The sequence below is a fragment of the Perna viridis genome, chromosome 10, assembly GCF_037379345.1.
Source record: "Perna viridis isolate PV_CMFRI_1.1 ecotype Kerala chromosome 10, ASM3737934v1, whole genome shotgun sequence".
In the NCBI taxonomy this organism is placed as follows: domain Eukaryota; kingdom Metazoa; phylum Mollusca; class Bivalvia; order Mytilida; family Mytilidae; genus Perna; species Perna viridis.
In genome coordinates, this window is record NC_142454.1 from 31,176,724 (window position 1) to 31,203,274 (window position 26,551).

The 26,551-nt window shown below is 31.7% G+C and overlaps 2 long non-coding RNA genes across 2 annotated transcripts; one reads left to right on the plus strand and one right to left on the minus strand.

The window, feature by feature from the left end:
- Window positions 1–720: 720 nt before the first annotated feature.
- On the minus strand, window positions 721–6,465 carry LOC148605371 (uncharacterized). The gene is made up of 5 exons (XR_015916156.1): window positions 6,357–6,465; window positions 5,603–5,648; window positions 2,590–2,625; window positions 1,438–1,505; window positions 721–960 (listed from the first exon to the last, which is right to left on the minus strand). It is a non-coding gene; the product is annotated as an uncharacterized LOC148605371 (long non-coding RNA).
- A 15,206-nt stretch (window positions 6,466–21,671) lies between these two features.
- Window positions 21,672–25,385, plus strand: LOC148605372 (uncharacterized). The gene is made up of 3 exons (XR_015916182.1): window positions 21,672–21,700; window positions 24,377–24,450; window positions 25,156–25,385. It is a non-coding gene; the product is annotated as an uncharacterized LOC148605372 (long non-coding RNA).
- The last annotated feature ends 1,166 nt before the right edge of the window (window positions 25,386–26,551 follow it).

Sequence of the window (26,551 nt, forward strand, 5' to 3'; positions counted from 1 at the left end):
GAAATGAAATCTCCACTGATCCTAACACCTTATACACATTTTAAAAATAAAAAGTTAAAATTAAATACAGTGAAATCTTTCTAAACCCAGCCTTTTTGTACTTTCAAATTGGTTCGATTTACACAGGTTTAACAATGTTCCAAACGCATTTAAATTGTTGTAAATGGACCTTAAAAATGTCCATTTTATACAGTCTTATGGATTTTTTAATGTTTGGTAAAGGCATATTTGACTGTTATATCTTTTAAAATTTTAACGTTCATTTACGTACTATTCTGTGTAAGAATCGGGCAGAAGGTGGCACATCATTTTCCACAATTTAATCATTTTTGTCTAAAATATATTCAGTAATCTAGAAAACAACCAAGGTTATCCTAAAGCATCTGTGAAGTAGATATTTTTTGACTGCTTATATAGGGAAAGAGTGCGGGAAAACTTTCCCGCCATTTTCCGTAGTTGATTTTAACTAAATTTGACCTGTCAATATCTTTATAATTTTTGTTCTATTTTATAAATACTTTGATGGTTATTTTTGGTGGTTTTCAGGTATAATTAATTGGTTAATGCAATAAAATCTCTGCGTTTTTTTCCTTCATGTGCCACACTTTATACACGGAGAAGTACTTAATTCATCAAATTCAAACGGCAAGTAATTACACCTAATTTTAACATAGCCTGAACGTGGTAACCATGAAATAAGTCAGAATTGTTGAATTAAACGTAATTTGCTAAGATTTATTTTTACATTAAGTTTGATTCCATTGGTTGTTTAGGAAGGACAGTCTTCTCCTGTACAGCAACATTTATCTTTTGAAGGCGTAATAGAACAACTAATCTTTTCTGTATTTTTGCCGCCACATTTGTTGGTAGTACATTTGTGAAGACACCAATCCATACTGGGATACTCATCACACGTAATAGGGTCGCAAATCTTTGTAGGAGGTTGCATCTGGATGGAAACTGAAATTAAAAAAAATGGAAACTTGAATGCCAAAAAAGTGTAAATGTTTGTAAGAATCAGGCAAAATGAGAAAAATCGGAAACATGCATGCCAAAGCCCCACGGATCTGACAATAAAATATCACTCATGGATGCTTTTTTTATTGAAGAGACCATTCTCTGATCTCTGCATCACTGGCTTTGCTCTAATTTTTTTCAAAAGAAATGAGATTTTTAACAGAGTTATCTGCCCTTGATTTTCAATGCAATTCAATGAAAGTGTAATGCAATAGTCCAGCATGGTCTGCTTTCCTTGATATCGATGGTGCAAATAGTCAAATAACACTATCAAAAAGATGGGTTTTTCATACCATGTTTCACTCACTGCCTAATTCTTACAGGGACTGACACTTAATTTTTCACATCATGTACTTTGTAAATTTGATGATAAACTGAGAAAGTTATTTTATGCATTTTTAAAATAAACAAAAATCTTACCAGAATAAATCACAAGGAGAAGGACAACGACGTATATCTTCATTGTAATTCTGGTTGTATTTACCAATCTGTAAAGGAGTATTAATATAATTGAAAGCAATTATGCATGTAATCTTTGAACTTCGAGAGAAAATTACACCTTAATGAAATAAAAACAATATATTGTTTTATTTTTCCATCTCATCTATCATTTTTAATCAAATGTACAAAATAAATCCGAAATAATTCTTTAATTGCACTGTAAACAAACTGTCTTCCAAACTTACTGAAATATGGACAGCATATATTGTTTAGCAAAAACAAAACAAAACAAATCAAGAAAACAAAACAAAACAAAACAAAACAAGATTAAAACACATCTGGACATGTGTTAACGTCATATACACGCATTTGTAAGCACATGATTATGCTAATATGTATATAGGAAATAGGCAATTTAAAAAAAAACTCATAAAGTGGGTTACACATTTCCTAAGATAATGTACTTATTAAATAATATCATCCTGAAAATGGCTGACTTAAACATGCTAAAATGTCAGAAAATATTTATTCAAATTAATTCATTATTTAAGGTCACAATGTTTATATGTATATAAACAGCTTTAAAGCTCGAAATTATGTTGGTTTAATTCAGATTACACATAAGAGGCATCCTTATGCGTCGAGCGGTTACTAAATCTGCTTTCATCGTTGGAAACGCAGGTCAAAGAGTAATCAAGGGAACAAAGGTTATAGCTGTAATCAAAAGAATGTAATCCAGGGACAAAGACCAGACATGGAAAACAGACAAACACAACAAATAACATAAAGTAACTAAAATCATACATACAAAGTAACAAAAGCAAATGAGTAACTCGGACTCCACTAAAAACTGGGAGCATGGACAAGGTGCTCCGGTAGAGTAAACGTCCTCTGCTTTTCTAGAAACACCAGCCGATTTGCCCATGAAAAGTCAAGTCCGGGGTAGACAAACGAGGAAAGGAAAACTATGACCCGTTGAATTAATCAGTTTTCATGGTACAAATGCATTCACCGCAACTAGTTCATGAGGACGATCATAAAATGTCTGCAGTGATTGTAATCTGGAATATTTGTAAACTGCAAATTACACCAACTAAATATAAGTACAGCTCATTATATATATATACATACCGGTTTACTTGTAGACTACTCAGCAAATTTTTTAGCCTGTAGAATAAAATGCATCATAGATATTTATATGTGTCCACTAAAAAGATTGAAATATGTTGCCATCTTCATAAATTCTGCAATCATTTACTGATACTTTTATGATAATATCTTTGAATTAAAATATGATTAAATTTTATATTGACAAAAAATTCTGTTTACTATTAAGTATACGTTGTAATAAGAATCAGGCAAAGTTGGAAAAATCAGAAACATGCATGGCAAACCCCCACCAATCTGACAATAAAATATTACTCAAGGATACTTTCACTATTTGAAATGACCATTCTTTGATCTCTGCTTCACTGATATAATTATATCATTAAGGTGTAATAAATGTATAATGCATCTGGTCATTGGGAGGTTCTTTTAGAAGAAGGGATGGAAATTACACGCTACTTGACAAAATGACTGTAAATGAAAATTGATGTTCATACTGGTACTGTATTCTGCATTTGTTTATGGAAATAATATGTTTTCAACAGTAAAAAATTTGTGTAATTCTGTAATTTTTTTCCATACTGCATAAAAGTATGATCAGCGAGTGGTATATTTGATTTTTGTTGTTATTATTCTAACCGGTTTACGTGTATGTAATTACTTACGCAAGCAAATTAAATTTTAATTTGTAAACCATTTACATTAGTACATTTCTTTAGGTTTCATTTAGAAGTATACTTATATATGGCCGAACGATAAAAAAACCCAACGAAATTGAGTAATAATACTTCAAATTAACCCAAAATTAGGTTATAATGATAGGGAATTCTATATTTTAGGAATGTTTCTATTTTTGAACAGGTTATGCAAAGTAACCTTCTTTGTGGTATTTTGCATTTATAAAATCGCCTTAAGGTTTATCATACTGTAAATTGACCCAACCAGGTTATTCTCAGTTGAGATTTACGAATCAATTCCAGACCGCCTCAACAAGTTTACGAAAAGGTTTAAAAATAGAGAGGCATTTGTTTTTTATTCATCTGATGGGCAACAAACTGTATTTACTTTCCAACAACTTTATGACCAGTCTTTGAAATTCACTAAAGGACTTGTGTCGGTCGGAGTGAAACCTGGCGATATTATTGGGCTTAGTTTGTCGAATACATGTAACTGGGCAGTGTGCCATTTTGGTATGTATTTTGCTGGCTGCGTATCAATCGGTTTGACCTTCGGACAAAAGGATGGAGAAGATGTGAAGTACTCCATTGAAAAATCTGGAAGATGCAAAGCGCTAATATTTGATGGAAAAGAAGCCACAAAACAATTAAATATTGTAAAACTGATGATCGTGGTAAGGTTCCTCAATCCACATCATCTATTAAAGGGATCGAGTATGTTATTACGACAACTTCCCACGAGTACTTACCATTTACGGTATCTCACGTGATAAATGCTGAATCTGATGATGTTATACTGCCTGTAATATATCCAGACGCAGTTTGCCTTATTTTCCAAACTTCTGGCACAACTGGTCTTCCCAAACTTGCAGAATGGACTAATTCCTGTCTTTTGCAAGCAACCCAAGGTGTGTGTGAAGTATTTGGCCTTCGCGAAGATTATATATTTTTTTAGTCCAATTCTCTTTTCTTGCGCTGGCGCTTATATACATTGATTTCTAGTTACGGGGTGTACTTAAGTCCGCCATTGGTTATGGATGTACGGAAACGCTTTATCTACCGATGGAAGTAGAAATATCTTCCATAGATGTGATTGACTTTAACTACGGACCACCTATCCCTGGGGTCGAAATTAAGGTTTTGAATGAACACAAGATAATAGTGTCCCATGAGCATGTAGGACACATATATGTTCGCCCACGTGCAAGGTTTCAAGTTTATTTGAACCAGCCAAAACAGACAGCACTGGCCTTTAGTGATTATGGTTGGTATGATGCAGGCTATGTTACTCAAAACGGAGAACTCGTTGTCCTTGGACGAAATACTGAGTTAATAAGGAATGCCATCGGACGTTGGTTCGCGCCAGGGCCTATTGAAAACTTGCTGATGCAACAGAAATAAGTCAAAGCAGCTGTTGTTATTCCCATACCCGATGAGATAGTTTGTCAAAAGTCCTGTCCTTGTATCATAAGGGACGACAGTTCGACGGCATCATGGGATGAAACCAGTTCAATTTTACGCGACAACACTTTTGCGAAACCTGACACGTTAGAGATGGATATTTTCATACCAGATTTTCATGTGTTTGTTGATTTATTGTCACAGGCAAAATCCGGCAAAATACGGAAACGTGATCTTTACATGCAAATACAAAACTTGCTGAAAGAAGGACAACGCAAATTATACATGCATTTAACGAAATCAATGACTGTGACAAGTAGTTTTTTGACAGGTTTCCTCAAAACGGACAAACTTCATTTCCATATCAAGGTCTGGAAATTAATTTCTATGATTTATTCATGGATATCTTTGTCAACACTTTACTACCAAGAGATATAATAAGTTGCTGGAATCGTAAAATTGATTTTATTGTCATTATATTTTATGTCCAATACTTTGTATTCTAAGAATGAACCTGTTAATATTTCTCAATAATGTTCGATTTTTTTGGCACAAAAACTTGATAGAAATTGTTTGCACTTACAAGTCTAGGTGTGCTTGAAGTTTCTGAAATTTGTAAAATATGAACCACTCCAGGAAGACAAATAAATAATTGGACTTAACCTTAAAATTAATCTATCAAAATATTACTTAGGTACCTTCAGACATACTAATTCCTGAATGCATACCCGCCTTTTAGATATAAAAGACTGATGAATTTACAATTACATGGAAATGTATGAAGCATCTTTCTAATTGTGATTTTAATGATGATATTGATGTTTGGCTGCTCTACATAAGGTTTAAGAAATTCAATAAAATGATAAGCAGTTGAAATAATTTTAAAAAATACGTTCAACAAAACAAATGAATGATATATTTAATTTTGATTGCATGATTATGGCTATCTAACAACTCACATCTCGAAATTCCATGACTTTGTCAAATAATGAATATATCTGTTACCTTCAAAAAGGATAAAAAAAAACAATACATTAAAGTTGGCTTCGATTTCAGTACACATAAAAAGAGAGTCTGTAGTATTATCCCCTACCCTAAAGAACAAAATACCTATCATTAAAGGATCTGAATTCATATACAAATTATTTGATATGATGCTGGCTTCAATGCAGTAGATGTAATATGATTTTAGTCTTTGCTTTTTAGGAACGGAGATATTTGTAGTTGTATCGATCAACGGAAATTTGCAGGACATTTTATGACACACCCTTTGCGTCTGCTTTAAATAATAACTTCCTAACTACATACGTTATATCCGTTTTACGTCACTTCCGACAGAAAGATGTTTTAGAGCATGTAATGTATAGGTCGCCGCCGACTCCCCGTTCCTAATATGATCACCTGTAGGATAAATTAAAATAAAAAAACATAAAAAAAATACTTAAAAAGCTTTGAATGCATAATCAATTTGTTCTGATGTATTTTACTAAAACATGTTGGTGAAAGGGAAAAAAATGCGAGTGACATAAGTTTGTGCTTCCGCGTTTTAGCATATGAACATCAAATACAGAGTATTGGACGAATATAAATGGGTTGCCTCGGTTGGTTTAATGTATAAGATCAGTTTTTCTATATACTTCATTCATCCTACTGATAATAATTTTGGTAAAATTTCTAACAAACATCTTTGATCAGATATTGAATGAAACTTACCACCCCAGAATTCTTTCCGTAGGTTTCCGAAACCGTTTTGTATACCAGTGGTGGATCCAGGGGGGCCGCCCGACCCCCTTAGAAAAAAAAATTGAAAAGTTGTGCCTGTTAAATCCGGAAAAACACTCACTTCGTGATCCTCGTCGGTGATTCTGTCAAAAAATAGGTTTTGTTCCCCCTAACCGAAAACTCTGGATCCGCCACTGTATGCAGTTCATATACATACGAAAAGTTCTGAACTATCCAAACGCCTGACTAATGGATGCCAACATGATGAAAGATGTTGTAAAATCTTACATAACTAATACCACACACATGAATCTCACATACATCTCGATGAAGGATGATTTACGCTGTGAGCATGCGAAACTGTAATTTGTTTTATGTTTTTTTCCTTGCTTTACATCAAAGTATCTTTCTTGTCTACTGAAACAACTTAATTTTTTTTTCGAGCGATAAGTTTTCAACATTTTAATAAGCAAAAAAATGAATCTGTAAAACAAATCACAACGAATAAGATCTTTTTTATATATAAAAATGAAAGACTGAGTATCAGTTACGAAGTTGCTTTTACAATACTTTGTACATTTTGGCTAATGGAATAAACTTTTAAAAATAGAAGCAACTTCTCGACAGATATTTATTTGAAAACAGGCAATTCGTGACATACACTTAGGCTAATTTTCTCTTAAGTCTAAGATAATTCCAACCAAATTATCAGATGCTGTTTTCGCGCATGTGTCTTGGTTGGTCCCCTTCGATGGTTTTTTTTAACTTTGAAAGTTTCAACTATATATCGTAAACGAATGTGCCTGTCATCGCTTTGATAAAATAATCCGATAAAAGGCACGCAACGGTTTTATTCCATTCAATTTCGAATTAGTAATATGTTGAGAACAACAATTTTGATAGGGCATGTTTATCAGTAGTCCCATTTACGTCGTGTTTTGAAATCGACAACTATGATTGTATCGTTTAGATTAAAGGCCGCCATTTGCATTGTTAATCCCAGTGTCAAGATTACTTAACAAGAGGCTGGGGGAAATGACAAATGTATTTCTAATTAAAAGAATTAACACTGTTTTTTTTCTCCAGAATTAATAATTTACTTAAAAAAACTACACGAACAAGTGTTACAAGACCTAGTTAGTAGTTTTTTCCATGACAAACCAGCACCTGTAATACCTTGGAATTTTTTAATACATATTGGATGGAATAATATTCATTATTAAGGTCTTTCATACATGGGAAAGACCTTATCGATTCGGTAAGGAACTTCATCATCCGTTGTAGAAGTTATCTCCCTTTTTATTGACTTTTTTTCAACATGGTCCCCACTCTTCATTTTTGGGATATCATGATGTTACTTGGCTAACATGTAGATGCCATAATGTTTTATTAGTAAATGACCCAGCTAAGGATTTCATTATCATATTTAAGAGTTATGTCCCTTAAGATTTCCTTTAATGGCTCATATCTTGAAAACCATAATTGATGTAATAAAAAAAAATTAAAAATGGTATTACGACGTAGATGTTACCGTAACAGTCAATACAATACAGATACAAACTTCCTGACGAATCACGGACATTTGTACCACGAACAATTAGCATGACAACTGTGAAAACAAATGAAAAGCTTGCATGTCTGTATTACTACAGAGGCAGATTTTTCTTTTAACACCCTTCATTGTCTAATATTGAAATGAATTAAAAAAAAGAAAAACAATTACTTGAAATACAGGAAAGATTCTTCGGATATTAAACGCTGATTTTCGGAAATGAAAACCAGCGATTAACTTTTTTTTTAAAGTATTAGTCTTTTTAATAACTTTCAACCCAAAAAGTAATCACGATAACACTGAATTTGCTAACGTACATCAATATAAGTACTGTGGTAATTGTTCCGATACGGTAAGAAAACAAAAACGTTAAAAATAAAACTAATAAACAGAATTTATACTAGTTGTTCGGACGAATGCATTATTAATGGTGTACATTATCCTACAACACCATGTAGATATTGTACGGACGCAAACGTTGTGTTTACACCAAATTTATGTCAGTACCATTATGTCATACCGCTAGCATACTTCATTTATTGTTCTGCGTATGTTTTTGGCGTGTCTTCTTTTATTCAAACATAAAAATTCAGTAATATAAATTATAAAAATATATTTTGTATTTGTACGTGTGAGTCTTTGTAAGGCTGTGGGTGAAACATGGTATGAAAAAATGTTTATAGTTTAATTTGACTTATCGCATGTTAAAAATCAAGGGAAGAAGACAATATTATCCACATCACGTTGCTGCATTGAGATAAGATTTCATTGAAATGCACTGTAAGGGAACATTTAAAGGGCAGATATCTCTTTCCAAAACATAATTTTTCTAACATTCTATCTAAAAAATTTACACGAAAATCCAGTGATGCAGAGATAAAAAAAATGGTCTTTTCAGATGGGGAAAGCATCCTTGATTTATATTATATTGTCAGATCGGTGGGTTCTTGATATGCATGTTTCTGTTTTTTCCCATTTTGCCTGATTCTCACAAATACTTAGACTTAAGAGATACAATGCTCATGTACACTACATTTAACAATATTTTTTTTTTCTGTATGTCCCATTAAATTTCGATACATGGGATTAGAACATTGTCCAAATGAAATATACAACCTGATCTTACTTTTATTGATTAACCTTTTAATATTTAGTAGTGATTTAAGTAAGTAAAATATAATAAATAACTCGGATCAGACAATCTGACTATAGGCTAAGTGAACAATTAAGTAGCAGTCCGCCTAAGAATCATGCAATTTTCACTGAAAGTGATTTATTGATGTCAAAAATAAAAACGGTGTTTGATAAAGGGATCCAGTCAGGGTCATTTTCCTCTTATTCGGCTTAAAGATGTCGAATATACACTTGAACATATGTACCATTTTCCTATGTTGCGGAGTTTCTTTGTTATAACTATGCATTAATCGCAACTATAACATATCATTTAATACTTCTAGATGTAAGACATTTACAAGTTCAAGGAAACATTGTGATGGTATCCAGCAATAAAAATATCAAAGATAAGTTGATTTCCACTCTCGCCATTTAAGGTTTATTTTTAGTTCAATTAATTAAATTATATCATCAACATGCTAAGTTCTAACAAGGCCGGAAATAAAAATTAGAAAATTAAAACAACTTTTAAATAAGAAGATTAGGCCAATAGTGTGAGATTGCCCGAGATGAAATGGATTTGATAGTGTCTACCACTAGAAATCTGGAATAGTAATCGATTAACATATATTCTTTGTTTGAAAACAGGTCGCTTAAATCGATGTCTAACCATTTGAAGGACTATCAGAAACTCTGACATCGTGATAAATGGCGAGAAAGTCGGATTGGACACTAACTGACACATATAACAGAAATAGATTATATCATTAGCGCAAAAGCACTGCACAATAAAAAAAGAAAAAATATTTAAGAAAAAGTCCTCAATTGAATGGCTGTGAATCCATTACTTACGTTTTTATTTTAGGCTCAAATTAACTGACTAAGCTCAGTTACAGGAGAAACAGGGATGATACAAGATGAAGCATTATACTATAAATACATCTTTGATAAAATCCGTACAAATTATATGAAACAGTAAAAACTGTTTTATCTATCAAGTGTTCTATCATATCAATCAGTATCAACACATTGTTCATAGGCTGATCTTGTTTCATTTGTATATATTACACATACACAAATATACATCTGTATACATATTTAACACGGTCTTACTCGTATCAGAGGAAGCAACGTATACAAAGTGACAATATGAGGTCTTATTTGTGTTATTTTTTATGTAGCAATCTTCGTCAGAATCATGCGAATTCTGTAAAATGGCATTCACCCCAAAAAAGGCTACACATTTTTTTTTTATTTTTGCTGTTAAGTTGCTTTATAGGTCTATATGATGGTACCAGTATCGTATTGCATATCCCTGAGCAGGTGTACGTCAAAACATGGATGCTATAAAAATATAGTGCATTTTCTTTTTGCCTCTCTACAAACTAATATTTTGTCAATAGATATGAACAATGACTTATAAAATAGAGCAAACATCACACTGTAAGATGAAGAACTTTTTTAAAAGAAAATCTAACATCAATTGAATCAATTTACATATTTTTTTTTAAATCCTAAAAATATGCACTTCACTATAGAAGTCTATGGAAAAATTAATACGATACTGAGACCTGATGGACTGTTGCTTTATAGATCTATATGATGGACTGTACTATTATCATTCCAATCTGTCTGCTCTTAGAAGATTATTCACATTGAAAATCTTGAAGTTTCTATTGTATTTGAGTGTTATTAAAAGTTAATAACATTTTAAATTTTTAATTCTGTAGTGCATTCTTTATATTTCTTTATCGTTTATGAAGAAGGGTTGTATGACGACCTACCTGTAATTTTCTGTTTACTTAAGCAATCTGATCACAAAATGTATGATTTTAGTTACTTTATGTTCTTTTTTGTGTATATCTGTTTTCAATGTCTGGTCTTTATCCCTGGATTACATTCTATTGATTACCGCTATAACCTTGGTTCTCTTGATTACTCTTTCTAGTACAGGCTGGTTGCAAATCTAGATCGAAACTGATAGACCTTGACATAATCAGACTTCCAAGGACTACATTACGAAATCTACACAACAGTACAAGCAAACGAAAGTTATTGAAAATATCGTATTTACTTTGTGCACGAGATCAACCAAGTGATAATGCTGCGTTGAGATATGAAATTTAAACTGAATTGTCCTTGTATCTTAATCGTTTGTCAATTGTCGCTGTCCTTGAATCTTACTAATTTGTCTATTGTCTCTGTCCTTGAATTAGATGTATGTGTTATACCAACGAGTATTAAAGAATAGTTTAAAGTTGATTATTATAAACGCATTCATATATATATATTTAGAATCTTTGAAATGACTGTCGTTTTGTAAACTGCTAGAACACCGTGTCCGACGAGTCGGTGTTATCCTCTTGTATATCTTTGTTTTACAATTGTGTCCTATAGCTACTTTATTTTGCTCTACCAGGAATCATTTATTTTCAAAATGTGCTTTGAATTATTATAAACTCTTTTTAAAATCTGTTAAACTGTGTGCATTGTACATTCTAACTATTTACCCAATAATGTTTTGCGAACTTGAAGAACCCAGACCGCTGATGAGACCCGGGGTTCTTTAATACAAATATAACAAAATATATTAAAACTCTAAAGTGGTCGAAACACCAGTTTTAACACATTGTCAAGCATCTAAACAATCTATACAAAATTACAAGTACTACATATATATATCAATTATAACAAGTAGTATTCACAACTTCGAGACAGAGTTTTGCGCGATGAATTGAAAAATTGTATACATGAGAAATATGTTATAGTCGACTTGAGTCTTGGATACTGAATTTAGCACTGCAGAGATGAGATTTGACGGATATTTTATACAATTGACACAAAATTTTAAAGTGTCTCATTGGCATTTACTTTATACCGCAATACACTAACAATTGTACATTATACCTGATTCAAAAAATCTTTAGACCCAAGAAATGCCAATATCTCTTATGCTGGGCTAAAACATTAATCATATATATATATTGTTTTAATTTTGAATATATCAAGTAAAATTTATTGACTTTTGTGATAATTTACGAATCGAATGATATAACACACAATGAAATACTAAAATATACTAGTTTTATAAAATGTTTTAAATAAATCATGTATGTTAACAAACAGACAACTGTATGCTTAATTATTTGTACTCTATTCCATGTTTTCCTATACGCCATCGTCGTTTAATAATTCTTTTACAAATTTCAAGATTATTGAATCCTACATAATATAATTATGTTAATGTGCATGTGAACGTCATTGCTTTTTATCTTGGTATTTGCACATAGACCGAGTCTTACTTCAACAACATTATATGATATATTTTCACTTAATCCTGTTGGACGGGTATTTATTAATATTTTGTCTAGGTAAATAAGGTAAACAAGGTGTGCATATCATTTAGATGCTCTTTGATTTAGAACAAGCTTACAGAAAAAGCAAGTACTCTTTCGAGGTAAATACAGCTTGTTGTCGTTTATCCTATTTCTTAAAGTGTTTTTATTCTGTATTTATCTCCAAAGTTTAATCCGAATTCAACGAATCTTTATAGTTCGTTTTATTTTTTTTAATTTCCCCATCACTGTCTAAGGTAAGAGAAAAGTTGGAGCGCTCTCAAATATGCTTAACCCTTTTATATATTTTATGTGCTTGTCGTAAGCCAGGTAAATGTAGTCGAGTGGTGGCTTTCGTTGTTTTATGAGTTCTTTGTTATTAGTTTTACATTTTATATTAGGCCGATTATATTAATAGTTTCACTACATTTATCTGGGGCCTTTGCTTTATGGTATGGGTTTGTCAATCATAAAATATCGTGTGGTGACCAAATTAAAATTTTGAAACAGCTAATGTGATACAAACTTGGTATAGAAAAACATGTAATGGTTTTCTTACTTAGTAATCATAACAGGTAATAAATTTTTTTTTATTAAAAATGTAATAAAATTTTCGACATTTTCCTTCAGGAAACTTTGCAGATCATCGTAAACATGGTTTGAGAGTATCTTAATTGATTCATAACAAGTACATGTAACTATAACTCAATGTTAGTGTTTGTTATGTTTAAACTGACTGAAGGTAAGTAGTAGTGTTTGTAAGAATCATGCACATTTTGTGATAGTGATACACCCATAGAAATGCTGCTACACATTTGATAGAGTAATCACGGGAAGTAAGGTTATAGCGGTAATCAAAAGAATGTAATACAGGGACAAAGACCAGACACAGAAAACAGGCATTCACAACATAGAAGATAACGTAACTAAAATCATACATACAAAGTAACAAAAGCAAATGCGCAACTCGTACTCCACTAAAAACTGGGCGCATGGACCAGGTTCACCGATAGGGTATGCGTCCTCTGCTATGACACATTGAACAAATCAGTTTTCATAGCGCAGATGGATATACTGTAACGAACCACGAGTTCATCATTACGGCTATAAAACTTATGTATTGATGACCTTAACCTTGTAGCAACATAACCCTGTTCCGAAGCCTATTTGTTAGAATTATATTTGTTAATAAATGGCTTTATAGGTCCATATGATGAAATATATAAATATTCATTCCAATCTTTCTGCTCTTAGGAGAAAATCAACTTTGAAAAGCCAATAGTTCCTTTAGTATTTGAGTGTAATTTACAGAGTTGTCTCCTTTAATTTTAAAGTCTACAGTTTATCCTATGTACTTTTTTTAACCTAGGAACAAGGGTTATATGAAAAGCCACATGTTAACTTATGTGTTTATTATAACATTTAAAACAAAGTGTCAAAATATGAAGGCTTTCCAACAATGAATCACATTATGAATGATTCTGATCCGGAGCTACTTAAATATCACAAATCATACCAATCCATCAACAATGGGACTTTTAAAATACTAAATCTGAATACAAATACATGACTTGAAAGTGAAAATATGAGCGAAGACGATCAACATGCATGTATACAATGTAGCCAATCGAATTCAGAATTTTGTTCAGAAAATATTTTTTCAATGTCATTAAACTCATGTATTGCTCTCCTAGATTCATATATGCAGGCGGTGTTGCCATAGATGTCACAGCGGTACGAGTTCGAGTCCCTCGGAGGTAACGACCAAACATTTGCTTCGCAAATTTGACAGTTCTAACATCGTTGGGAATTTTTCAGACCTATAAGTTTACGTTATCTTCCCTGTATCAATTTGATCCAATGGAACAGTGTAGCGAATAGAGTCGTCACATTCTGAGACGTTGTATAATATTAATTTGTTGTGACATGCATCATTAATTTGATCCTCTATCCTACATAGTAACACCTAGATGAACTGTCCCGTACTACCATACATCGTGTACTAAGTTACAGCCCTAGATTAATCCTTCGAGGAGGAATGACCCGGCCAGCGAAAGCTATATTTTTATATAGCCTAGCTGGCCGAGTGGTCTAGGGCGCTGGACTTAGTGCAGGCGGTGTTGCCATAGATGTCACATCGGTACGAGTTCGAGGGAGCGACCAAAAATTTGCTTCGTAAATTTGACAGTTCTAACATCGTTGGGAATTTTTCAGACCCTTCTATAAGTTGACGTTATCTTCCCTGTATCAATTTGATCCGATGGAACAGTGTAGCGAATAGAGTAGTCACATTCTGAGACGTTGTATATATATATATATATATTTGTATTCAGTAATATTTCCATAAAGTTTTTAAGAAATATTTTCATAATTATATAATCTGTTGTTTTATTTTGCCAAAATATCTGTTGAAATGTCTATATTTTCGGGGTTGATAAAAAAGCGCAAATTAAGGATATTCGATAATTGATTTAAGAATAACAAGGATTTCAAAGGGTTTTGAAGTCTTTTGAGTTCGTGCTAGAACAAAGTAAGAACAAGATATAGATTTGTCAGTGTGCTTGTTTTTTGAGATATAAGCATTTGAAATTTTGGCGAAAAAAGAATTTCTCAAGATTTTTCATAGTTTTAGTCTGAGTAGGTTTTCTTATTCAAACCTACTGAAGATATAACATGGATTTCGTGAAACTACCATATAATATTTATGGCGTTTTTTAATAAAGTTACGAAATGAAATGATGCATATAGTGATATGTAATGAAGTGGCAACACATTAGCCAGAAACAAGGGGAAATCGTTTGACAAAACAAACTTTGGAGTACCAAAAACAAACAGCATACAACATAGAAACAGCATACGAAAACTAAACCATACAAGAAAGAGAATGCACACAGACGGACGGACATCACAATCTTATTCGAGAAACAAAGAAAGGTTTATACACACATTCCAGAGTAATTATTCAATCTAAAGAAGTGCGACTTAAAGATTGTATCTTTATGTTGTTCAAATTGAATTTGCTATGATAATATAATCTGTTTTTACTAATGCATTATCATTAATATAAAATTGCATCACTTCAATTTTATTTATGGCATTTTATCATTTAATAAGCTTTAGATAGCATTAGAACATTTCGTAAATTGCAACAGGTTTCAAACCAATTTACAGATCTGCACATTCATGCTTATATTGTGCGGATCAACTCAAAGTATTTTTGATCGAAATCAAATTTGAAATGGTATGTCAGTTGGCTTCAAGGTATAAAGTATATAATGTGCTATCTCATACTATAACCAGATATAGGGTTAAAACACAATTACCGGGTTGATTGGTTTCTAATGTTTTGTGCATTTCCATAAAATAAAACACTTAGTTTTTTCACAATTTTTATCAACTAGGACTGGTTGGTTATTATGTTAGAATGTTTTAAAAGGACATTTGCCTCCTTACAATTACAATGTAGCCTTACCCTTAAAGAAACAATTTTTCAGAACTTTCTATACGTTTACATATCTTCCTTGTATCAATTTGATCCGACAGAGCAGTGTAGCGAATAGAGTCGTCACATTCTGAGACGTTTATATATGTATTGCGTTGCAAGATTATTTATTGAATTGAATTTCAGAGATATCAGTTTAAAGAGAATAGGTCAAAAGGCATATTTTATTGCACTGCCATTTATAGTGTTTGCTTTATATTTTAAAGACATCTGTGTTTTGTGCATTTGAATGTTATGCGTATTGACTTGTCCGATGATGTCTAGTTATAACAGGTCATCAGTTTATTCTTTATCCAGGGTTAAGTGTTGACAGGTTGCAAAATATTGTTGTAAAAGAGGTGTTAAAATTAAGAAATGTAATATTCCGCATATAGCCTTGTACATAATCTATTATCACATCAGATATGTAATTATGCATATTCTGTTCCAGAGCAGCCAATCTTAAGAACCAACAGCTATGAAAGTCTTCGTCGCTTTGTTCATTCTTTTTAATTATGTTGGTAAGATATTAATTTATTTTTGTCATAACAATATATATAGTGCATTATATTTTGCATATATTAACGGGTTTTGAAAGAGTCATTTGGTTAGAATATTTGGGGTTTCGATTGACCATTTCATTGTTCCTTGAGCCGTTGTTATATACCTTAGACATATAATTGGTTCATTAAGGAAAACACATTTATTTATACTTATTTATACTATAGCAAAATAAACGTATTTTAAAAATGTTGGCATATTTATTACATTATATGTATATTTATTTTTTACAACTTACGATTCAATTTCTGTTTTATAATACAGTTGCGGTTCGGAGAAAATCTGAGATAACTACTTGCAACCCTATCAAATGCAATGATTATGATAATGACAAATGTATCCAGAAATGCATTGGCAAACGTTGTAGTGGCCAAAATACTGAACAGAGAAATTGCGAAATAATGTTTAAAATGTGCTGCTGTACTGGAGAGGATAGCTCAAAATAAATCTTAATGTTATTTTATGTTTTACACGGTAATAAGCATAGTACGTCTGTAAGCAGTTACAACGTTGTTACATGAACCAAGACATCTCAAATCATGGACGAAAAGTTGTACCGAGCACAAAAAAATACACATTTACATATTAAGTTCTTCTCTGTCTAAGAATCAGGCAAAATGTGCATAAGACGTGAGACATGAAGAAAAAAGCACAGATATTTTATAACATTACTCACGTACTTGTACATAATTAACCAAGAAATACCCATTAACATGTTAGTAAAATATGCTTTTTTTTAAAGAAATTGTTAGGTCAAATTTAGATAAAATGTACTTTGGAATAATGTTGGAAAAATTTCTTACGCTATCTACCTATATAAACAGTAACAAAATATCTTCGTCACAGATGCATTTAAATAGTTTTTCGGTTGCTTTCTAGATGTATTGAATGTGCTTAAGCAAAAAGACCAAATTGAGAAAATAATGTGCCACACTTTGCATGATTCCTGCACAGAATGGGCAATGGAACTCTAACTTTACATCATAATTGATCAGAGGTTTAATACGATGTACAAAACCCATTCTTCAATAGAAATATTAACTTAGAAAGACACAGCGCATTCAAGACAACATTTTCCGTCTTCGATGTATATTGAAGACACTATCAGACTGTAGGAATTTGAGGTCAATGCCTTTCTTCAAAAGAAGGGGAACAATTTGTAAAATGATAAAAGAAAATGTGTTTTGGGCTTTACGAAGATTATAATTACATTTGTATGACACATCCTCGAAATCGACAATTGATTGATCCCCATTGTATCTTAATCGAACGCTATCATCGATTTTTTTTTCATAATTGGATAATTAATTGGTAGGAGTTATATCATTATATATAAACGTATGTTTTCGAATAATATGACATAAAATAAAATTGGTTTTTATCATGATATGATCTCTTAAATAGCAACTGTAAATTATAATTGTATTATAAAATCCTATTCTTTATCAGATGTTCAAACAGTAATTCAAGTATAGCGATGTAACACTAATTCAAAAGATAAATTGTAGTAACATTTCTCTATGTATGAAACTAGCTTCTTTACATATGCAATTTTCCTATCCAAAAATTTGCCTTGCTATCCCTTTTCCTTTAAACTTTGTGACCCATTGTAGCATTAAATTAAAAGAATGTTTTAACAAATAACACTTTTTTCCCATCTTAACAATATTTTAGTTCAAAAAACTCAAAACAAACAAAAACGTCAAATTCAACAGCATTGTAAAGGATCCATTTTAATATGTGTCTTTTTTCATCAAACGTATAGGAAACCTTTCAAGTCAATTTAAGAATAGCATAAATGTAAAAAAATTATTTGACACAAATCCAAAATGGGAAAGGAGTCGTGCCCATCTCCACTACACGTCACCTAAGTTACATGATGTCTCCATAGATGATCTCCTTCCTTTCATACAAAAATATCTAGGACTTCATCACTTTAGAACCAAACTTATTCTATACATCTCACTCTACTACGCTTCCTTTACAAAAAAAAGTCTTGACACTACTGTTTCCGATAATTTTGGATATCGGTTTCCACAGACTTTTTAAACCAGTTTGTGTGAAAAGTCAAGTTGAAGAAAATCCATCATTTCCTCCTTTACTGTTTGTCAACAAAGGTATAGATCCAATTAATTTGGCTAACATCCTCAATCACAAAAACGTTACCAACAAAATTCCCTCATATTTCAAAGATAAATCCATACCAATTATTTCATATTTCCATACTTCACCCATTGCATCAAAGATTTTCACTTATACAAGGCTATGGCAGAACCTCGAGATTGAGGACTTCAAGACTAAACCACCTGACTGCTCTGAACTTTCCATTCAAATATGGTCCTTCTGGTCACGTCGTTACGGGAGATTTAACCATCATCGAAAACGAATCTCTGCGCAATATCTTTTCCAAAGGTCCCAAGTACTATGAACCACGCTCCATAAATTGGAATTTGAACTTTTAAGTTTTTATTGGTGCCGTCGAGGACTATGCAAGAAAATGGATAAAACGAGAACAAGAAGACATTGATTCTCTGTCAGAGTGGTTAAAGACCGTGAGGTCTTTAATTTTGAAACGAATGAACGTTTTAAGTAGGTCATTGAGGGCCAAGGCAACATCAGTTTTTAAAGACCCCGATGTAGCAAAAACATTGTCTATTATACATGTCAAATATGTTGTCGTACCAGCAGACAAAGCCCAAAACAACATTGTTTTTGTCTGCAAAACGTATTACATCCAATGTTTATTATCAGAGGTAGACGTAGAAAATAATAGCAGTGATAAGACCTATTCCCCTATCACACTATCCAAAGACGTGATTGTGGAAAACCATAAATCTATGCTTTCTTCGTCTAGTCTCTCTACCAAGGACGATGATTGGGATTTACCGTCTATGTACTGGATTCCTAAACTCCACAAGAATCCATACAAACAACGTTTCATAGCTGGATCTTCAAAATGTACCACCAAACCTCTTCCAAATCTTTTAACTTCTATACTCACAACTGTCAAAGAAGGTCTGTAGTCCTACCACAATACTCAGTTAAAATTCCGACCTAAAAACATATACATCGTTGTTTTCCAAAAGTATATGGTACACCTAGATACAAACATATAGTTCTTGGTAGAGATTCCTCATACTTTGTAAAAAATAATTCCAAATCATCTTCAATATATACAGAGGAAGATGTTTACAAAATGCTGGAATTTTTAATCGACAACTTATTTGTCGAGTGTGGTGGACGTGTTTTTTTTAACAAACGGTCGGCATTCCAATGGGAACAAATTGTGCTCCTTTACTTGCTGACCTATTCCTTCACTCTTATGAGGCTGACCTTATAGCTGATCTGATCAGAAAGTCAAAATATGGTTTGGCTAGATACTTTAATCTCAGTTTCCGCTATATAGATGACGTATTATCTTTAAACAATCCTAATTTCGTGGATTTGATACATCGTATCTACCCCCAAGAACTTGAGATAAAAGATACTACAGACACTGTGAAGTCAGCCTCATATCTTGACCTACACTTAGAAATCGATGGTAAAGGAAAACTATTGACCAAACTTTACGATAAACGTGATGACTTTTCATTCAGGATTGTCAACTTTCTTTTCATCTGTGGCAACATTCCTTCAGCACCTGCGTATGGAGTGTTCATATCACAACTCATACGTTATGCCAGAGCTTGCCGAAACTATTCTGACTTTTTGTATCGAGCTATAACTCTAACAAATAGGCTTCTGGAACAGCGTTGAAGTCATCACTAGAGAAGTTTTATGGTCGACATCATGAACTTGTGGATCGTTATGGTGTATCCATCTGCACCATGAAAGGTGATTTATTCAAAGGGTCATTGTTTTTCTTTCCTCGTTTGTCTACCACGGACTTGACTTTTTATGAGGAACTCGGCGGTTGCTTCTAGAAAAGCAGAGGACGCTTACCTACCGGTGCACCTGGTCCATGCTCCCAGTTTTTAGTGGAGTCCGAGTTGCTCATTTGCTTTTGTTATTTTGTATGAATGTTTTTGGTGACTTTATGTTCTTTGTTGTATGTATCTGCTTTCCATTTCTAGTCTTTGTCCCTGGATTACATTCTTTTGATTACCGCTATCAACTTGGTTCCCTTGATTACTCTTTTAATATTTCCTTTTCTACAGAAAAAAAAACAACAATTATTTATTTTTTTTTAGATTTAATATATTGTATAAAATGGTAATAAAAAATACCATAGCAATTCTCTGGGTAATGGGAAATTCTTTATTCTAAACATGGTTGGTAAATACGATTTCTGAAGAATGTTAATCTATAAAGAGATGAAAATGATTTCGTCATATACCATTCGGTATCTTTTATCAGAATCTAATGAGCCTAATGAGCGGAATATTAAACCATAATCTATCGTGTACTTTTTCCGTCGGCAGTCGGACATATGCATGGAGAACAGTATTTATTGATATCTTTAATCTTTAAATCATTTGTTTTTACGACTTATACAGTAAAACAACATGAGTGCATTTCGAAACACATAATGCAATTTATGTAAACATATTTTTGAATAATATGACATAAAATAAAATTGGTTTATATTATGATATTATCTCTTAATACCAATTGTAAATTATAATTTGTATTATAAAATCCTATTCTTTATCAGATGTTCAAACAGCAATTCAAGTATAGCAATGTACCACTGTTACTCAAAAGATAAAACATTTCTCGATACATGAAATTTTCCTTATTATGTGCAGTTTTTCTATCCTAATAGTTGCCTTGAAATCCCCTTTCCTTTTAAATTCCTTGTAGCATTATATTAGAAGTATATTTTAACAAAACAACACTAATTTTCCTATCTAAAAATATTTTAGGGCACAAATCTCATATTCAACAGCATTGAAAATGATCCAATTTATTAATCTATATATTTTAACATTTCCGTTTCTACAATTGAGAGATGGACTTAAGCAATTTATCAGGTACATATTTTAATATAACTCCCCAGGGTATTTATTACGGAGTGTCATTCTATTACGAGAAAACAAAATACTATCTCCTGGTCTTCATCATTACATATGAACGTTGTATAATATACCAACGAAAAACTCATCTTTCCTTTAAAGTGCACGCTTGAAAACTTGTTCATTTATTCATTTAAAAATATTAATTACATAATAAATTTTATCATCTGTGTATAATAAGATGTGCAGATGTTGCCGTATTTTAAAGGTAAAAACCTTTATAAAGTAATCGCCTATTTTACTGTATAAGAAGCAACGCAAAGTCAACAAGTTTCCAAGTAAGTTGATTATCTATATTTAATTTGATTCGTTGAAGAATGCTTACTTGCTGGGTACAAGATTTTTTTAAAGTACCTTCAGCAAGTGTTGAAATTGCCATTAAATTTCCTTGAGCGGTTGGTACCTAAGCGATTGTTCCTTTCAAAGTTATCCTTTATTGGAAAATCTCTTGAATTTGCTTTGATTTTTTTCCCACAAGTAGTTATTTGCAAATGCTTCCATCAACTGTAGTTTATTTTGAACTTAAAAATGAGAATTTATACATTTCTACATAAAAGCGAATCATAATGTGTTGCTTTTTACAAATAAGTAGTTTTAGATCAACAACTTCACTTTTATAATTTTGGCAGAATGAAAAAGTTATCAAAAGATAAGAAATTGCTTTTTTTTATTTTTCCATAATGCTTTTGATCACTTTTGTTTGAAGTTTTGCATTTAATGAATTATTATTGATAGTGATATATAATCTTAAAATGTATTTAATCATAAGAGATTTTACACGATACATAAACTTATTTTAAAAAGAGGACTCGCAGTCGGTTGACTGTGACATCTGACCTTGTCGAACTGGAATAGCCCAAGGTAAATACCAGTTTTTCTAAGTAAACTCCTCTATTGAATTAGTAACAACGGGGCTTTATCTCTGTGGTCATTTAAAAGAAAACATTCGTTTAAGCAGTCTAACAGCTGAAAGTAGGGGATTTTTCCTACAAAGTTGTAGATTTTTTTTCTACATAACAGGAAATTTTTACCTACAAAAAATAGATTGGTATTTGTTATCTTCAGATGAAAAAGCTTGAAATCCTCATAACTTTGCGATAAAAGTAGGTTAACATAGACTCTATGATGAATGTTTAAAGCTGTATCACTTTTTGTATATTGACATGTTTCATACTCAAAATTAACAAAGACTTGGACTAACTTTTCTTCAATTTTAAGGAAATACAAAAATGATTTTGGAAATTTGCATTAGCTAAATTAGAAATAAAAACATTTAGCATTTACATGAAAATGAAAATTACAAAATTTGCAACAGGGTGGTCACATTTTCTAAAGTGTGTCAGTGTAATGATTTAATTTTCTTCTAAAAATATGATTACATTAACTTTTTTTTCTAGAGAACTGAACAATTGAGAAAAAATGTATCTAGATATTCGAACAATTAGTGTTGTTTTTTTTTTCGTTATTATTATATAGATAACAGTGATTTACCGATTGTTCCCAGTGTATTTTTTTCGATAATTCCAACTGTGAAATAAATTCGGTAATTTAACTTTCGCGCTTTCTCCTGTCAAAACGTCACAACTTTGACATCAATCCGCCGTTCACAAAATTTATTATTTATGTTGAAATTTAATTGTGAAACTGTTGAAAATTGTGCCAAGAACGTAATTAAGATTTAACTGGTGCGCGGAACAAGTTCGCACACTCATTAAAACTAGGCGGTCTTCGGCACTCGTGATCATATTTTGGTTATTCACTCCTTCCAGTTAATTATGCTATTATTATTATATCACACTCCAGCAATCAGCTACTAAAACTCCTAACAGGTATTTTTTCCATGTGAATGAAACATTCTCCTAAAGCAGTATAACTGCACAAGTGAAGGTGTCTATTTAAATGACCACAGACCTTAAGCCCCATTGTTACTAATTCAGTAGATGAATTCATTTAGCAAAACTAGTATTTACTTCGGTCTATTCCAGTTCATAAATGTTGTACGTCATAGTAAATTAATCGGAAGTTTATTATGAATTATAAATTAAGCTTAATCCAGTGTAAATTATGAATATCTATCTAAAAACATACAAAAAATGATACATTAATAATGCATGTAATAATTTCTAATATTTTATAATTCAAATACTTGGAAAGAATAATAATTATGGATGTAAAAATTTCAAATATTTTATGATTCGGATATTTTGCAATGATCAATAAGCAACCGTTTGGTATCTATGTAAGGTGAAACCGGGATATTTAATCTTCTACAGTAAAACCTGAGTAAACCTTAACCTTAACCTTAACCCTACCTAGGGTAAGGGACACAACTCTTAACAATCGTTGGAACGTTTGTATTCAGCATTTTACATCAATGTTATGTAAGCTTCAAAGAAATTTGGATTGATTTCATTCTGTGTCAAATGAAAGCTGGATAGGCTTTGGTTAAATTGAATATGATTCAAACATATTACTGATTTCATGAGTTATGTCCATTACGCCAGGTCTACTTCCTTAAACATATTGGACTTTAGTTCGGTTCAGACAGGTGTTTTTTTCACCTTGGTTAACAAATCATTTAAATTTATATCAAGTGGCTAATAAATATTTCTGGTTTAAACAGATTTACGGATTAGTCAGAATTTGGATTAGACAGATCGCAGTGTATTGAGAAATGTTCCACATACATATTTTTTTCACGACTTTTTACATCATTGTATAACGATTTTCCGTGGTTATAAAACTACTTGCTCATAAAGTTATTAATTTATTCAATTGCATTTTCTAACATTATTCATCACCTGTTTGATAGCAGGTGTTAAAAATAAAAAAAAGGGTTTTTTTTTTAATTATTTCTTATTATTGCGTTTTATTTCATTTTATTTATCATTACTCAATATTTATCATATTTTGTTTTTACTGTTTTTTGAAATAACCATTTTCCGGTTTTACAGAGCAATCATCATTAGAATTAAAGAAATGAAAATACCATTTATTAACCTCTGTTTTGTTGTGTTGTTATCCACAGGTAAGAAATAAGTAAACACATTTTATTCTTTATTGACCGGTTTAAAAAACGAATGAGAATGTATTACTGTTTGTTCGTATTCTACATAAATTTTAATCAAGGCACACAAAAGAATAGAACTGTAGAGTTTATTATAAACACAACGGTTATAAAAATCGCTTTATTCATTAATATCGTATGCCCCGTGAACTAATCAAATTTAGACCAGTTCATATATTAGTACGCAAATTTGCATATATGTGAGAGCACTTATACTCACATTTTAAAACTTTAAATTCATCTATTTACATAAGCTGCACACCCTTGACTTCGCATGACAAAATGTTTTTGTTACAAATTAAGACCCTCCCCCAGCTGAATAAATCAACATCGGAAACAAGTGACGTATGAAAATCATCGGAATCGTGCTTCTGTTGGAATTTAATAGTAATGGATAAGATACTTTTATTAGTGCAGCTCTTGAATAATTTGCCATGATTTAAGACTTTTGAACCAAAACATTCTATATTGAAACACATATAAAAAGCAGAAGTGAAATTCTGAATGAATAGTAATATAAATTATTCTTAAGTTATGATGTCACATTTTATAGTGTGACCTCATTGAAATTGATCTGCCTGCTTGACACCATATTTTTGCACAAGTGACGTCAGTTCGGTTGATACAATATCAATGTATGTGAATGATGATTCAATTTAATTTCAGTACCTAGCAAAGGCCAAGGAGAACGCTGTATTCCAATGGAATGCCCGTTTTATCATTCCGAAATTATGAAATGTCAGGAAATGTGTTTAAAATGGAGATGCAATGGACAAGAAACTGAGACGAAGTCATGTACTTTTGATGTAGATCAGTGTTGTTGCGAAGGAGAGGAATGTCTACCAAATAAGGATTTCTCAGATTAAAAATAACTTTTATACAAACGTTCATTAAAAAATAAGTTATTGAAAGTTTGTTAAATCCTTTAATGTTTCCTGCCTTCGCTAGATTCCGTTTGTCCTGTTAATTCAACCGTTATAAGACAAAACAAGGTGGCCACAAGACATATATGATCATTCTAATGAAATAATTTATTCTGAATTTTTTAACCCCCAATATCCTCAAAAACGATATCCCATCATTCATTGCTATCATTTAAAAGATTGATAATATTGGTTAGTTTTGGTTGTTAATTTGGAATAATAATATAAATGATATTTGAACAACCTTCAGTTACATTTCGAAGTAGAAAAAATACAAATTGTTGTAAATGATATGGGCATTTATATAGCGTTAACCAAAATATCAATGACTGTATTTCTTTCCTTTGGAAATGATGCACGTAATATCGGAGTGATTGTTTGATATTTAAACGTAGCTGCCGTAAAGTTTTTTTCGTCTTGCATATTTTCAATGGTCGACTTTATAATAACAAAAACAATAAAAACAAATCGATATTAGAGTACTAAAATGTAATAGCTCCGTTCCTGGTAAGCAATGTATTAAACTCAGCGTCACGTACATAATATATTTATATTGTTCAAAATTTGAAATAACAATTTGCTTACATTTTATTGACACCAACCTATTTTTGTTAAATATATTAAATTGATATAAAAAAAAAACAGCTTCTCAATAAAATGTGATTTTTATGTGATTTTTTTAAAAATCCGATGACATTTTAAATTCAACATCACAATGTTTACATTGTCACATCGGTCGTGATTTTGTTACAAGGACGTTATTCCGTAGTTGGTAGTTAGACGAAAGCCAAACGATTTACTGCCTTGTTTTGTGTCAAAATAATTCTGAAGGTTATCGTTCCTACTTGTGAATTATTTATATCAAAATTCATGAGAAATTAGATTTTTGTCAACATAGAAAAAATACAATTATCAGTATTTTGTCAAAATCGGCACGACAAGGAAACCGACCCACATTACAGTGGCTAGCTATTTCTAACTTGAGACATGCGCAAAAAATGTGGCGGCTTTAAATTAATCACAACCCACCAAATTTTAAATCTAGTCATTAATGAAACATATCACACAATTAAACACACTTAAAAATCAGTTCGAAAAAGTCAGAGTACCTTGTTATAACGGAAATAAAGAAACTAATT